Genomic DNA, 13089 nt, shown 5'->3' on the forward strand with positions numbered 1-13089 from the left:
ATCAGGCAATGTGACATATTCAATGGTACAATGTGAAGAATTCAATGATGCAATGTGACATATTTAATGATACAATGTGACGTCATCAGTGGTGCTATGTGACGTCATCAGTGGTGCTATGTGACGTCATCAGTGGTGCTATGTGACGTCATCAGTGGTGCTATGTGACGTCATCAGTGGTGCTATGTGACGTCATCAGTGGTGCTATGTGACGTCATCAGTGGTGCTATGTGACGTAATGGTGTGTCCGCAGGTGTGAGCAAAGAAGAAGTGGAGGAGAGTTTTGAGATAGGTCATAAAGAGTTTTGGTCAGTTTTTTTTGCCGATAGGTATCTGTAATATCTTATTTCCAACAAAATAAATCCGATTGTCATTGATATACTTTACACGTAAGTTCACAGTACACTTTGAACAAAAAAACAGCTGAAAATTCAAATTATAAATCCAAATACTTACCAAGCAGGTAGTGGATGTTGTTTTATTTCAAATAGTATGCATGCCAACAAAAAACACGTAGTTGCACTTAGGATTGATTGGACACACGTCACTGTTGCTTAGCTGTTTATAACGTTAAGAGAAGTAACTCTCTCATGGGCCGTTCGCCCTCCTTCTCTCATTGGCAGTGTTAAACCCAAAGGGAAGTAACTTTTTTAGGAACATATTGTAGTTAGCCCTCGTTCACTCATTGGATGCTTTACACGCACACACACACACACTCACACACACACACACACACACACATACACACACACACACACACACACACACACTCACACACACACACACACACACGCACGCACACACACACACTCACACACTCACATTCACACACTCACACACACGCGCACACACACACACACACACACACACACACACACACACACACTCACACACACACACACACACACTCTCACACACACACTCACACACACACACACTCACACACACACATACACACACATACACACACACACAAAACACACACACACACACACACACATACAAACACACACAAACAAACAAACACACTTACACACAAACACACACACACACACAAACAAACCAACCACCCATTGCACTTCGCTCATAGCGGTTACAAAGTATGTTTGAATACAGGCTGGACAGCCGTGTGAGAAGGGTACTTTGTACTCGGAGAACGTACTCTGAGCAGGCTGTGTAGCTCAGTCTTCGGGTTGCTTTGCGATGATAGGCCCCTGTAGCCGCGCTGTTCAAAAGCTATATATTGCGATGGATGCTGCGGTTCCGCACTGCCGCCGTTCGGATAACTCAGTGAATGGAGCCAAATCGAAAATAAAGCCAAACTAGCAAAACATACAGTTTACATTTTGATCTTTTGAGTTTTTGTGTCTTTCGGATTCCGTTTTTTGTTTCATCGATTGTTTACTATTAATTTCCAATCAAGAATTTACGTCGCCATTACCGGACGCGATTTCCGGTGATGAAAAAAGCTTGACGTGATAATGCCGCGCGCGAAGAGATTCGAAGCAATTCCGTCTGTCAAAATTAAGGTTCTCACTGGAAAGAAGGGCTGGAAATTGATTCAGGTTTGTTTCTTTGTCCTCAAATGTTCTTTTGATTGTGTGTAATTCAATTTCCATAACTTGTTCATGACAAGCAGACAAAGTATCGTGCCGTGGGCTTGCAGTATCATGACAAGCAGACAAAGTATCGTGCCGTGGGCTGGCAGTACCATGCACACGGACACGGAGGGTGGAAAGGGGGGGGGGGGGGGGGGTAGAAACTAACTTGTTCTCTGGCTTGGGGGGTGCGGGGAGCAGTTTACTTTAATTCTTTGCTTGCTTCTTATCAGTAGGTGGATGTTTCCTTGCTTCTGATGTTTCCCTCCAGTATTTGATGTGTGTTTTTGTGCTTAGTGTGAGTGATTTTTGGCCGTTGAATAATTGATTTTTTTATGAAAACAGGCCTGAAAGTGGCGAGTAGAGATGTTAATCTACTCGCCAAAGGCGAGTAAAGTTGCTGGAACAAATGGTTGGTTTGGCGAGTAAAATTTGCTCACTGGCTAGTAAATTATGAGAAGTACTCGCCAAAGGCGAGTTTCCCATCTTGTGGACTTTCAGCGCTGGAATAGGTTTCACTTTTCTTGCCATTGTGTTAACTGTAATTTTACTTGTAGTTGTACAGACGCGTGTTTCTTTGGGGCGAAATATCCTTGCGGCTAGCTGCTCGCAGAGCTAGGAGGTGAGAGTGTATATGAAACGGTTTGATGGCTAGCTACGCAAGAATTAAACACCATTGGTTGATAGTGATACCGAAAAGGTCGTCATATGGGGAAAAAATCAAGGGTCTGCCAAACCCGGCAAATGCAGTAGGCAGCCCAGAGATCCCTAAGTACCTCTCACAAATGTAACCAAGTGCGAGGGATTTGTGGTGTAAGGGAAACAACTACGTTAGTCAAAAAGGGTTTGCGTTGCTGAGGTTAAAATGTAGATTTGCTGCAAATTATGTTTTGACAACAAAATACGTTTTTGTGTCATTAAGATTTTATTTTGATTGACAGGGTATGAGTTCACGAAGGATTTGTGAGTTGGAAAGTGGTTTGAATCACGAGTACTGAAGGATTTAGGTTTTTGGTAGGAGAGTATTTTTGGGTCATGTGATTGGAGACGCGCGCAAAGATGTTCCTTTTCCGCCTGACTGCGAAGTCGAGAAGACATGCTGGCGTAGTATTGAGAAAAGAATCGGGAAAGAAATAGAGATTCTTGGCAGCATCCGGTGATCTAATGTGGTAGATTGTGATGCCAGACGTGGAGGTAATTTTGATTTTATATTTGTATGATCGATGGTGAGATTAAGGATGAAAATTTGTTGGATTTGAAGTGGTGCTGTTGTGAGAAAAGCCTGTTTGTGGATGGCGCCGGTGCAAATCATATTCTTGATGAAAATTGATGATTAATCATAGGTATATTGGTAAAATAGGATGATATTTTGGGAGAATATTATGTTGGTAGTTATAAGGAATGGTTTTGAAAACGATTGATCAGAAAATTGAACTTTTAGTTGAGTTGTGAAAGACAGTCTATTTTTGACGAGGTGACGTCACAGGGTTGATTAAGAGTTGAAGTGGAAGCGTGATGTGACAGCCGAGACCATGTTGTTAAACTGTGTTGTACACAGTATTAGAAGAAAGTGTACTATGATAAAACATAAATTGTGGTAGATTTCCGGGAAAAGTATTAATTTCATAGTGAAGTCAGTCAGTAATCTGAGATGACAACATCTTGGATACGACAGGAAATCAAAATTGTTAATTTAGTCGCTATTGATAGTTCCGTAATAATTGCAGATGGAGGAGGATGCCGCGGTTTTCATGTTTTGGTCAGAGGTAGCGTGACCGAGAGAAAAGGCATGAGAAGAGGTTCGTACATCCTTTCCTTTGCTTATAGTTGAATTCAGTGAAGAACAAGATGGCATTAATGTGTTATTAATGTAGTGTTAGCTTTGTTAATGAGTTGTATTGAAAGAATTATGACAGACATTGTGAAGATTTGATGATAAAATCGCCATTTAAACTTGGTGAAAGGGAGTGAAGAAAATTATGTTCCAACACAGAGAAAGCAGGTAAGAGGTTGTAATACCTTGATGTACATACCCACTGTGAAACAGGCAGTAATGTACCCTGGGTGTGTGTGCTTTTGTGTTTACAGGGAGCAGACGTCGTTTGTAGACTACTCTTTCCTAAGGGGTTTTCAGTTTAGTTTTAGATTCAGTTTTAGATTCAGGTTTCAGTTTTAGATTCAGGTTTCAGTTTTAGATTCAGTTTTCAGTTTTTAGTTTTCAGTTTTCAGTTTTCAGTTTTTAGTTTTTGGTTCAGGTTTCAGTTTCATATTTTAGTTTTAGGTTTTATTTTTTTTAATTTTTATTTTAGATCTAGTTTTATTGTCTTACGGGGTTCTCTCGGTAATCATTATTTGTGACTGTTGTGAACGTCAAGTGTGCTCTCCCCGTATAGTGTAATCCAAACTTTAACCGGAAGTTGTGATGACATTGTCCATGGTAGGGGTGTTTGTAATAGTTGGCATTGTGAAGAGGACAGTGTTTTGAATTTTTTGATAAAAGGATGGTTATGTGATCTGCTAGTATTGGGGTCAGTGAGTGCCCTGTAGATGTATGAGAATGATCTAGCATGGGATTAACCCTTTTGTCGCCTGACAGAGATATTGTACGCTCAGGCTGAAGCCCACCAATCCTCTGAGAACTCGTCTTGTCTGTACGTATGTGTATTAGCTGCCATTATATTAAGCAATAAAGTACAAAGTGACAACATTTATTGTGTGTCGTGGTGGTGAAAGCAGACGCGAGTTTGTGTTGTAATTGTTCTCTACGTTTGTTCTGTTTTGTGAAATTATTTTATATTATTATTTAGTTTTAATTGGCCAAGTCTTTCCCGGTTCTTGTCTAATTTTTTCAACGGGGTCTCGAGACACGAGCCCACGGCAGGCCTTGGGTTAGAGCTCCCCCCAAGTAAATTTTGGGAGTTCAAAACTAGTTCCAACCACTCTTCTTGTATTTTTATCACATATTTGAGTGAGAGAGTGGAAGTTGATAAGTTCGATCCGTGCAAGTCTCGCAAGAGGACGTAGGAAATCCTCTTCCGGGCATAGTTCGTACGGAGAGAACGGGGCTAACTCAATAATGTGATTGGCACCTCCTTGTTTATCTTAGATTTTTACTTCGGTCTTATTTGACCCATTGTGACCTTTGTTGGACATATTTGGGAGGTTATTTGACCGTAGTAAGGTCTTATTTGGCACCCTCCGACGGGACCTTAGTGTGGAGTTATATGTGAACTTGGCGAGCTTGGACCAATTGGAACATTGTTTTTTTTGGTTTTTTTTTGTATATTTATGTGAGAGAACCCCTTAGGATAGGACTAGGATCGAACGACGAGAGCAACGGCAACGACTGCGGCAACGACATCTGGATCGGCTGGACGAGAGAAGGAAGAGGAACTTGGACTGCGGCGCGACGCAAGACCTGTGTCAATACTGTTTTGTGTACTTGTGTTGTGACCTTGACTTTGCGAATTGTGTGAAAGTGAATGAAAGGAGTTGCGAACCTCGGAACTGTTTGACGGAATAAAATAGATGTCAACCGAATTGGTAAACGTTGAAGGTCACGTTTTCGATTGCGTCTGTGACAATAAATCACCGTTTGCATTTATTTCCGAACTTGCGAGATCCTCCTCCGGAATTGTATCAGAAAGCTAATTGGTAGTTCGGGAGAACACAGTAGGATCACTTTCATGTGCGAATGTCACGTCACGCTTACATTTAAACAAGTAACTTTGCAGGATGTGAAGTTGCTGGTGAAACAGGACAGTACTGATATAAAAGCTAGTGTCGTGCTGGGGAAAGATCTTTTGTGTAGATTGCAGGAATAAGGTTAATCAACATGACGGACAGGAAAGAGAGAAGAGAGATACTACATCCTAGTGATGATGACTTAATGAGGAGGCTGAATGAGTCTTTGAGGGAGAGTGAGGGTGCTTCGTATCTTCAGACACCAAGTGGAGGGTATACAGGAAGGGAAAAAGTACAGATGCTGGGGGCGGCTGATCACTACGAGAGGTTAGGGATTAGAATGGGACTGTCCGGGGTAGAGTTAGCACAATTTGTGGCTACAAACGAACGCCAAGATAGGGTGGCAAATGAGTCTACCATGGCGAACCTGGAAGCAAGTAGAGGAACATCGGCTAGAGTGCCAGTAGCAGTGTACCCATCCCCAAAGATAAAGTCATTCAAAGGAAAAGAGTCTGTAAGAGCGGGATACGATGTAGAGGAGTTCGTCATGGAGATGAGGGCAATGCTAGCACAAAGGGATTTGGGATCGAAGGAAGGACTGCAGGTGGTTCTGTCTTACGTTGAGGGTGATGCCAGACGTGAAGTAAAAAACGGGGGCAGGAGATGTTTTGGCGCAGAGGATGTATTTGAGGTGTTGAACGAAGCCTATGGCGATAATCGGTCTCTGTCTACTCTTTTGAAAGAATTCTCAGAAAGGGAACAGTTACCCAGAGAAACGGTGAGAGAGTTTGCAACTGATTTGCATGAGAAGTTCGAGAGACTTGTGAAGAAGCAAGAAACCAGTGGCAGAGAGGTTTCTCGAGAAGAGTTACTGTGCGATCATTTCATTGAAGGGGTGAGAGACAAGGGTCTAGTTTTAGATCTGAAAAGGCAGTCGCAACAGCAGAGTCAGTCCTTCCGCACGCTAAGGCATTTAGCCATTGATTGGGAGGAGACAATAGAGTCAGGATTGCCAAAGAATAGAGCCACTAGTCGCACAGTAAAAGCAAACTCGGTGGAGGTAGAGAGTAGGGACGATTGGAAAGAGGATCTAGACAGGTTGATCACCGGAGTCAAAGAAGGGTTGAAAGTGGCGTCAGAAGAGAAGTGTGTCACAGGGCAGATTGGGGCACAGTGTAGTGTTAGTGTGGGGACCACCGAAACAGGCATAGAGGATGTTAGGCAACAGATGCACAAGATGACTAGGGATCTGGAAGAGTTGAAGGGTTGGTTGCGCAGGACAAATGTTTCAAGGAATGATGCGGCGGTGGACGAGGGAGGTGGACAGTCCAGGTTGTCGTCGACATTCAGACAGACATTTAGGCGAGGACCCAGGTCAACGAGGTTTCAGTATACTCCAGATGGAAAGCCGGTTAGGTTTCAGTACACTCCAGATGGAAAGCCAGTTTGTGCTAAGTGCAATTCTGCAGGGCATGTGTGGCGAAGGTGTCCAGGTGTGGCGACACAAGGGGAAGGTCCGTTAAACGACCAACCGTCCGCGTAGAGAGTCGTACGTCGGATGGTAAGAAAGGAGACTCCACCTTGGTTTCACGGATGGTAGGTGAGAAGACTATGGTCTTTGTGGAGGTAGATGGTACCAGATTAGAGTGTCTGTGGGACACAGGGTCACAGGTGACTATCATGAGCAAAAGATGGTTCGAGAAATATTTCGCGACCAAGAGTTTGGTTCGAAATACGCAGTTCATTCAATTGGTTGCGGCGAATGGGACTAGTATTCCCTACTTGGGATACGTGCTCTTGGATATCAAGGTGGGTGAACAGGTTCTCCAGAAATGTGGTGTGCTAGTGAGTGCAATCGAGTCCTCGAAGAAAGGTGAGCCAGACCTTGTGCTGGGGACAAATGTGATAGAGAGGGCAAAAGATTTACCGAAGGGTTTGGAGTACCCAAAGGGCGGTAAGAGAAGTTGTCTGGGAAGAGTTCGACTACCGAAGTGCGAGGTACACGCAGCGGCGAGGTCGATAGTTTCAGTCATGGTGACGGGGAGTCAAGAAGTTCGGGATGATGAGGAGATAATCATAGAACCGTTGGTTACCAACAGCGGATTTATGATTCCGTGTTCGGTGATGAAGGCACTATGTGGCCTGTTAGAGGTGTTGTGTTAAGTTCCTGTGGAAGAAGGTTCCTGTCTCTTAGCGGTTTTCTTAGCGTTTTCATAGGAGCAACGGAAGCAGATGTCGCTTGAGCGATCTGTAGCAGGTGTTGGTCAACAGCCTGAGTGTTGGTTCGTGATGAGGATGTAGGAGATTGCGTCGTACGCGTGGAGAGTTGTTGTCAAGGGATTACTCATAGGGTTTGTAGAGACAGGTGAGGTCTAGCCAACCTGTGGCAGGTACTGTTTCAATCAGCCTGCGTGATCAGACTCTGGATGTAGTAGTTAGACAGAACCTGGTGTGAAAGGACAGGATCTGACCCATATAGGAAGAAGTTAAGCAACATCGTGAAGGCAAGTGATGTGGATTCCGATGACTGTCGTGGCGATAGTGTAAGTGTGGTTGTGTAAATAAAAGGAATAGCAGTATGGCTATGAATGGTTCGTGAGGTACACAGCTGTGCTAAAGTAAGGAAGGCCGTTAAAAGGGCCGTGATGCCGTCATGGTCCCTTGTCGGGCTGTGATGGCGGTTGTGATCCATTGTCGGATCATGATCCGAGGCACGGTGGTTGAGCATTGACGGTAGGGTGGGTCAGCTGAACACATTGGGTGCATAACTGTTCGCCTAGGTCAGGGGGTGTAATGATGTACTCGTCCGCTAGGCACCGTGGGGCAGTTGTGTACGTTGGCCAGAAGTACTGGAGGGTAAGAGGTCGGTAGCGATTTATTTTTATTTTTATACCAGTTTGGTTTTTTTTGTTGGTTATAGTTATTAAGTGTCATTTTTTTCTAATCAAACTTCGTTTCGTGACGTCGAGTGTTTTGTAGAGGGTATGTGGTATTATAACTTATGTATTACCGATGAAGACGTTATAGGGTACTGTTCCTTTAGTAAGGGCAGCTAAAGAAGATGTTGTAATTTTGAAATCGACTTTCATTACCTAAACCGATTGGGAGGTAACGTCAGTCGCTGTCTAGCTTCGGCTTGGACAGTACGAGATATTAAATATTTTCTAACCAGTGGAAAACTTTGGTTTTCGTGAGAGGGTGGAGTTATTGTTGCCATGTCATTGGATATGAGGTCAATCAACATTTTTGGACAAGTTCCACTGTTTGGAATAGAGACGTTGTCCTTACTGATGTAGACTTGTGTTATAACTACTGCTCTCTTGTATTATGTTGTGTACCTTGTTTTGTATCTGTCGACGTGTGATGTTGGAATTTTGTGGTGGTCCCGTGGAGGTTAGGAGAATCTAAAGGCTGTACAGGCATGTAGAATGTTGTACAAAGAGACCAGCTCAGTCTCGATAAAACGAGTAAGGTATGGATACGGGTTGCACTAGCCGATAAACGATGCAGGATGAAGTATGACTCCATCTGGTGAAAAAGAATAATGGGAAGTAGGCTGTATGAACTTAATGTCCTGCGTTAGAGAGAAACAGGTCAGATATGGTTGCACAAGCCTTTTAAACGTTGCACAGAAAGACTAGCTCAGTCTTGATAAAAGAGAGTAAAGGTATAGGTGGCACGCACCTTAAAACACGATGTGACGATTAGACTAGCTCAGTCTAGAGTAAAACAGAGCTGGAAATTAAGATTAGCATGCTAGTTAATAAGTGGATTGGATACAGTTAAGATTTTTCTCCCGGAGCGCGGTAGATTCGGAGTTGGGGAGCGGGAAACGATATCCCCCCTGAATGAGAATCATTATTTCCTCCATTCTCCCTGCAGATTCTAATGTTACTGTCGATCGTTACATGTTGTGTTGGTTATTTGTGTTGGGTTATCAGAATTAACGCAAGCCAAACGTTAATTTTTGGGGTGACTGGGTGTGGTGTAATCTTAGGACGTTGCTTGTTGTCGGGGTTAGCGAGTCGTTATAGACGCAGCTCTTCACGTGTCTAGCATAAGTCCCTTGATTTACTTTACCTATGGTGCACAAGTCAGTTTATTTTTGAAGGTTAGAAGCTGTTGGAGTTAGTGATGATGATGGTCTTGTTGTTACTCAGATTTTGGGGGAAAGACTTTGATGAGCGAGTAGAGTAATCTTTCAGTAGGTACCATGTAACCTTTCAATAGGTGCAGCTCGTGTGTTGTCATTGTGACATTCGAACCAGATCTAGGTGGTGACGCCATTAGCCGTTACGATTGCAGTAGTGCTTAATGTTTACGTTTTAGTTAAACGCGAGTTTTGTTTGGTTTCACAGTTGTGAAATTGATGAGAGTAGGACAGGAGCGTGGTGTGAGCGCTTGGCTATTAGAGGGTTAGATGAGTTTTGACCGTGGCTGTTAAAAGCACGATTGAGAACGGGTTTTGTCAATCTTTCTGATGCTGTAGCTCAGTTATGGTTTTAGTAAGCATTGATCTTGGGACACTGGTTTGTCAGTGCTGGTGGTCATAATAGACACAGCATTTCACGTGATCTAGTGCTGAACCTGGGATTGGTTGTGTGCTGGAGCTAAGGATGATTCGAGTTTTGGTTTCTTTATGGTTTTATGGATTGGAGTTTTAACTGCTGTGGTTAGCTGGTTTAGTGAGAGCGTTGTTGGGCGAAGACAGTGATGAGTGGTATTTGCACTTCTTTAGTGAATGCAGATGATCCACGGGGTTTATCAATGTGACATTCAACCTCGGCACTTTTGTTATTTCCTATGGCCTTAGTGATTTGGGACTCCAATGCTCCGTTGTTTATGTTGGTTAATGGTTTACGTGTAGTAGTATGACGGTGAAGTTTGTTTATGTCATGTTTGTCCATGGTTCTCAGAGGTGGGTTGCATATAATATGATTTATAAAGGTGGATTTTGTAGGATATGGTTTGTGGTGAATTCGGGTTTTTAAGAAACATGCTCGTAGTGTGTTTCCAGTTTCCTGCTCGTAGGCTCGTAGCCGAGGTTAGGTAGACACTTAGTTTTGGGAGACGCGTGTCGTCAGGAGCCGACGTTTGAGTTGGGGAGTGTGTAACCAAGTGCGAGGGATTTGTGGTGTAAGGGAAACAACTACGTTAGTCAAAAAGGGTTTGCGTTGCTGAGGTTAAAATGTAGATTTGCTGCAAATTATGTTTTGACAACAAAATACGTTTTTGTGTTATTAAGATTTTATTTTGATTGACAGGGTATGAGTTCACGAAGGATTTGTGAGTTGGAAAGTGGTTTGAATCACGAGTACTGAAGGATTTAGGTTTTTGGTAGGAGAGTATTTTTGGGTCATGTGATTGGAGACGCGCGCAAAGATGTTCCTTTTCCGCCTGACTGCGAAGTCGAGAAGACATGCTGGCGTAGTATTGAGAAAAGAATCGGGAAAGAAATAGAGATTCTTGGCAGCATCCGGTGATCTAATGTGGTAGATTGTGATGCCAGACGTGGAGGTAATTTTGATTTTATATTTGTATGATCGATGGTGAGATTAAGGATGAAAATTTGTTGGATTTGAAGTGGTGCTGTTGTGAGAAAAGCCTGTTTGTGGATGGCGCCGGTGCAAATCATATTCTTGATGAAAATTGATGATTAATCATAGGTATATTGGTAAAATAGGATGATATTTTGGGAGAATATTATGTTGGTAGTTATAAGGAATGGTTTTGAAAACGATTGATCAGAAAATTGAACTTTTAGTTGAGTTGTGAAAGACAGTCTATTTTTGACGAGGTGACGTCACAGGGTTGATTAAGAGTTGAAGTGGAAGCGTGATGTGACAGCCGAGACCATGTTGTTAAACTGTGTTGTACACAGTATTAGAAGAAAGTGTACTATGATAAAACATAAATTGTGGTAGATTTCCGGGAAAAGTATTAATTTCATAGTGAAGTCAGTCAGTAATCTGAGATGACAACATCTTGGATACGACAGGAAATCAAAATTGTTAATTTAGTCGCTATTGATAGTTCCGTAATAATTGCAGATGGAGGAGGATGCCGCGGTTTTCATGTTTTGGTCAGAGGTAGCGTGACCGAGAGAAAAGGCATGAGAAGAGGTTCGTACATCCTTTCCTTTGCTTATAGTTGAATTCAGTGAAGAACAAGATGGCATTAATGTGTTATTAATGTAGTGTTAGCTTTGTTAATGAGTTGTATTGAAAGAATTATGACAGACATTGTGAAGATTTGATGATAAAATCGCCATTTAAACTTGGTGAAAGGGAGTGAAGAAAATTATGTTCCAACACAGAGAAAGCAGGTAAGAGGTTGTAATACCTTGATGTACATACCCACTGTGAAACAGGCAGTAATGTACCCTGGGTGTGTGTGCTTTTGTGTTTACAGGGAGCAGACGTCGTTTGTAGACTACTCTTTCCTAAGGGGTTTTCAGTTTAGTTTTAGATTCAGTTTTAGATTCAGGTTTCAGTTTTAGATTCAGGTTTCAGTTTTAGATTCAGTTTTCAGTTTTTAGTTTTCAGTTTTCAGTTTTTAGTTTTTGGTTCAGGTTTCAGTTTTATATTTTAGTTTTAGGTTTTATTTTTTTTAATTTTTATTTTAGATCTAGTTTTATTGTCTTACGGGGTTCTCTCGGTAATCATTATTTGTGACTGTTGTGAACGTCAAGTGTGCTCTCCCCGTATAGTGTAATCCAAACTTTAACCGGAAGTTGTGATGACATTGTCCATGGTAGGGGTGTTTGTAATAGTTGGCATTGTGAAGAGGACAGTGTTTTGAATTTTTTGATAAAAGGATGGTTATGTGATCTGCTAGTATTGGGGTCAGTGAGTGCCCTGTAGATGTATGAGAATGATCTAGCATGGGATTAACCCTTTTGTCGCCTGACAGAGATATTGTACGCTCAGGCTGAAGCCCACCAATCCTCTGAGAACTCGTCTTGTCTGTACGTATGTGTATTAGCTGCCATTATATTAAGCAATAAAGTACAAAGTGACAACATTTATTGTGTGTCGTGGTGGTGAAAGCAGACGCGAGTTTGTGTTGTAATTGTTCTCTACGTTTGTTCTGTTTTGTGAAATTATTTTATCTTTTTAATTAGTTTCAATTGGCCAAGTCTTTCCCGGTTCTTGTCTTATTTTTCAACGGGGTCTCGAGACACGAGCCCACGGCAGGCCTTGGGTTAGAGCTCCCCCCAAGTAAATATTGGGAGTTCAAAACTAGTTCCAACCACTCTTCTTGTATTTTTATCACATATTTGAGTGAGAGAGTGGAAGTTGATAAGTTCGATCCGTGCAAGTCTCGCAAGAGGACGTAGGAAATCCTCTCCCGGGCATAGTTCGTACGGAGAGAACGGGGCTAACTCAATAATGTGATTGGCACCTCCTTGTTTATCTTAGATTTTTACTTCGGTCTTATTTGACCCATTGTGACCTTTGTTGGGCATTTGACCGAGGTAGGTCTTACAAAGATGGTACTTTTCGGCAAGATTTACAGTTTCAAACTGTTAGGACAACTTCTTTGAAAATGTGATTTTATAGAGGTTTTTTGGGGAAACTGAAAGGTAGCCTCGTCAGGGGACAACTATTCAAACCCATATCTTCATCATCTTGTTTCTCGATTGAGAATAATCATTTATAGATGACTATTATTCATTTCCCTTGTTGGGGTGTACTTGCATGTACTGGTGGTTGATTACCCAAATGTCCTCTCAGTGATTGAGGCTTATATGAGGCTCAGTGATTATATATGTCACTGTTCCTTTAACGGGTTTATTCCGTATTTT

At 42.3% G+C, this 13089-nt stretch overlaps 2 long non-coding RNA genes across 2 annotated transcripts; both read left to right on the top strand.

Annotated features, from left to right (window-relative positions):
• Positions 1-2389: 2389 nt before the first annotated feature.
• On the top strand, positions 2390-4305 carry LOC138951151 (uncharacterized). The gene is made up of 2 exons (XR_011451018.1): positions 2390-3731; positions 3762-4305. It is a non-coding gene; the product is annotated as an uncharacterized lncRNA (long non-coding RNA).
• Positions 4306-10099: 5794 nt separating this feature from the next.
• LOC138951152 (uncharacterized) lies at positions 10100-12305 on the top strand. The gene is made up of 2 exons (XR_011451019.1): positions 10100-11738; positions 11769-12305. It is a non-coding gene; the product is annotated as an uncharacterized lncRNA (long non-coding RNA).
• The last annotated feature ends 784 nt before the right edge of the window (positions 12306-13089 follow it).

This window comes from Littorina saxatilis, linkage group LG16 (genome assembly GCF_037325665.1).
Source record: "Littorina saxatilis isolate snail1 linkage group LG16, US_GU_Lsax_2.0, whole genome shotgun sequence".
In the NCBI taxonomy this organism is placed as follows: domain Eukaryota; kingdom Metazoa; phylum Mollusca; class Gastropoda; order Littorinimorpha; family Littorinidae; genus Littorina; species Littorina saxatilis.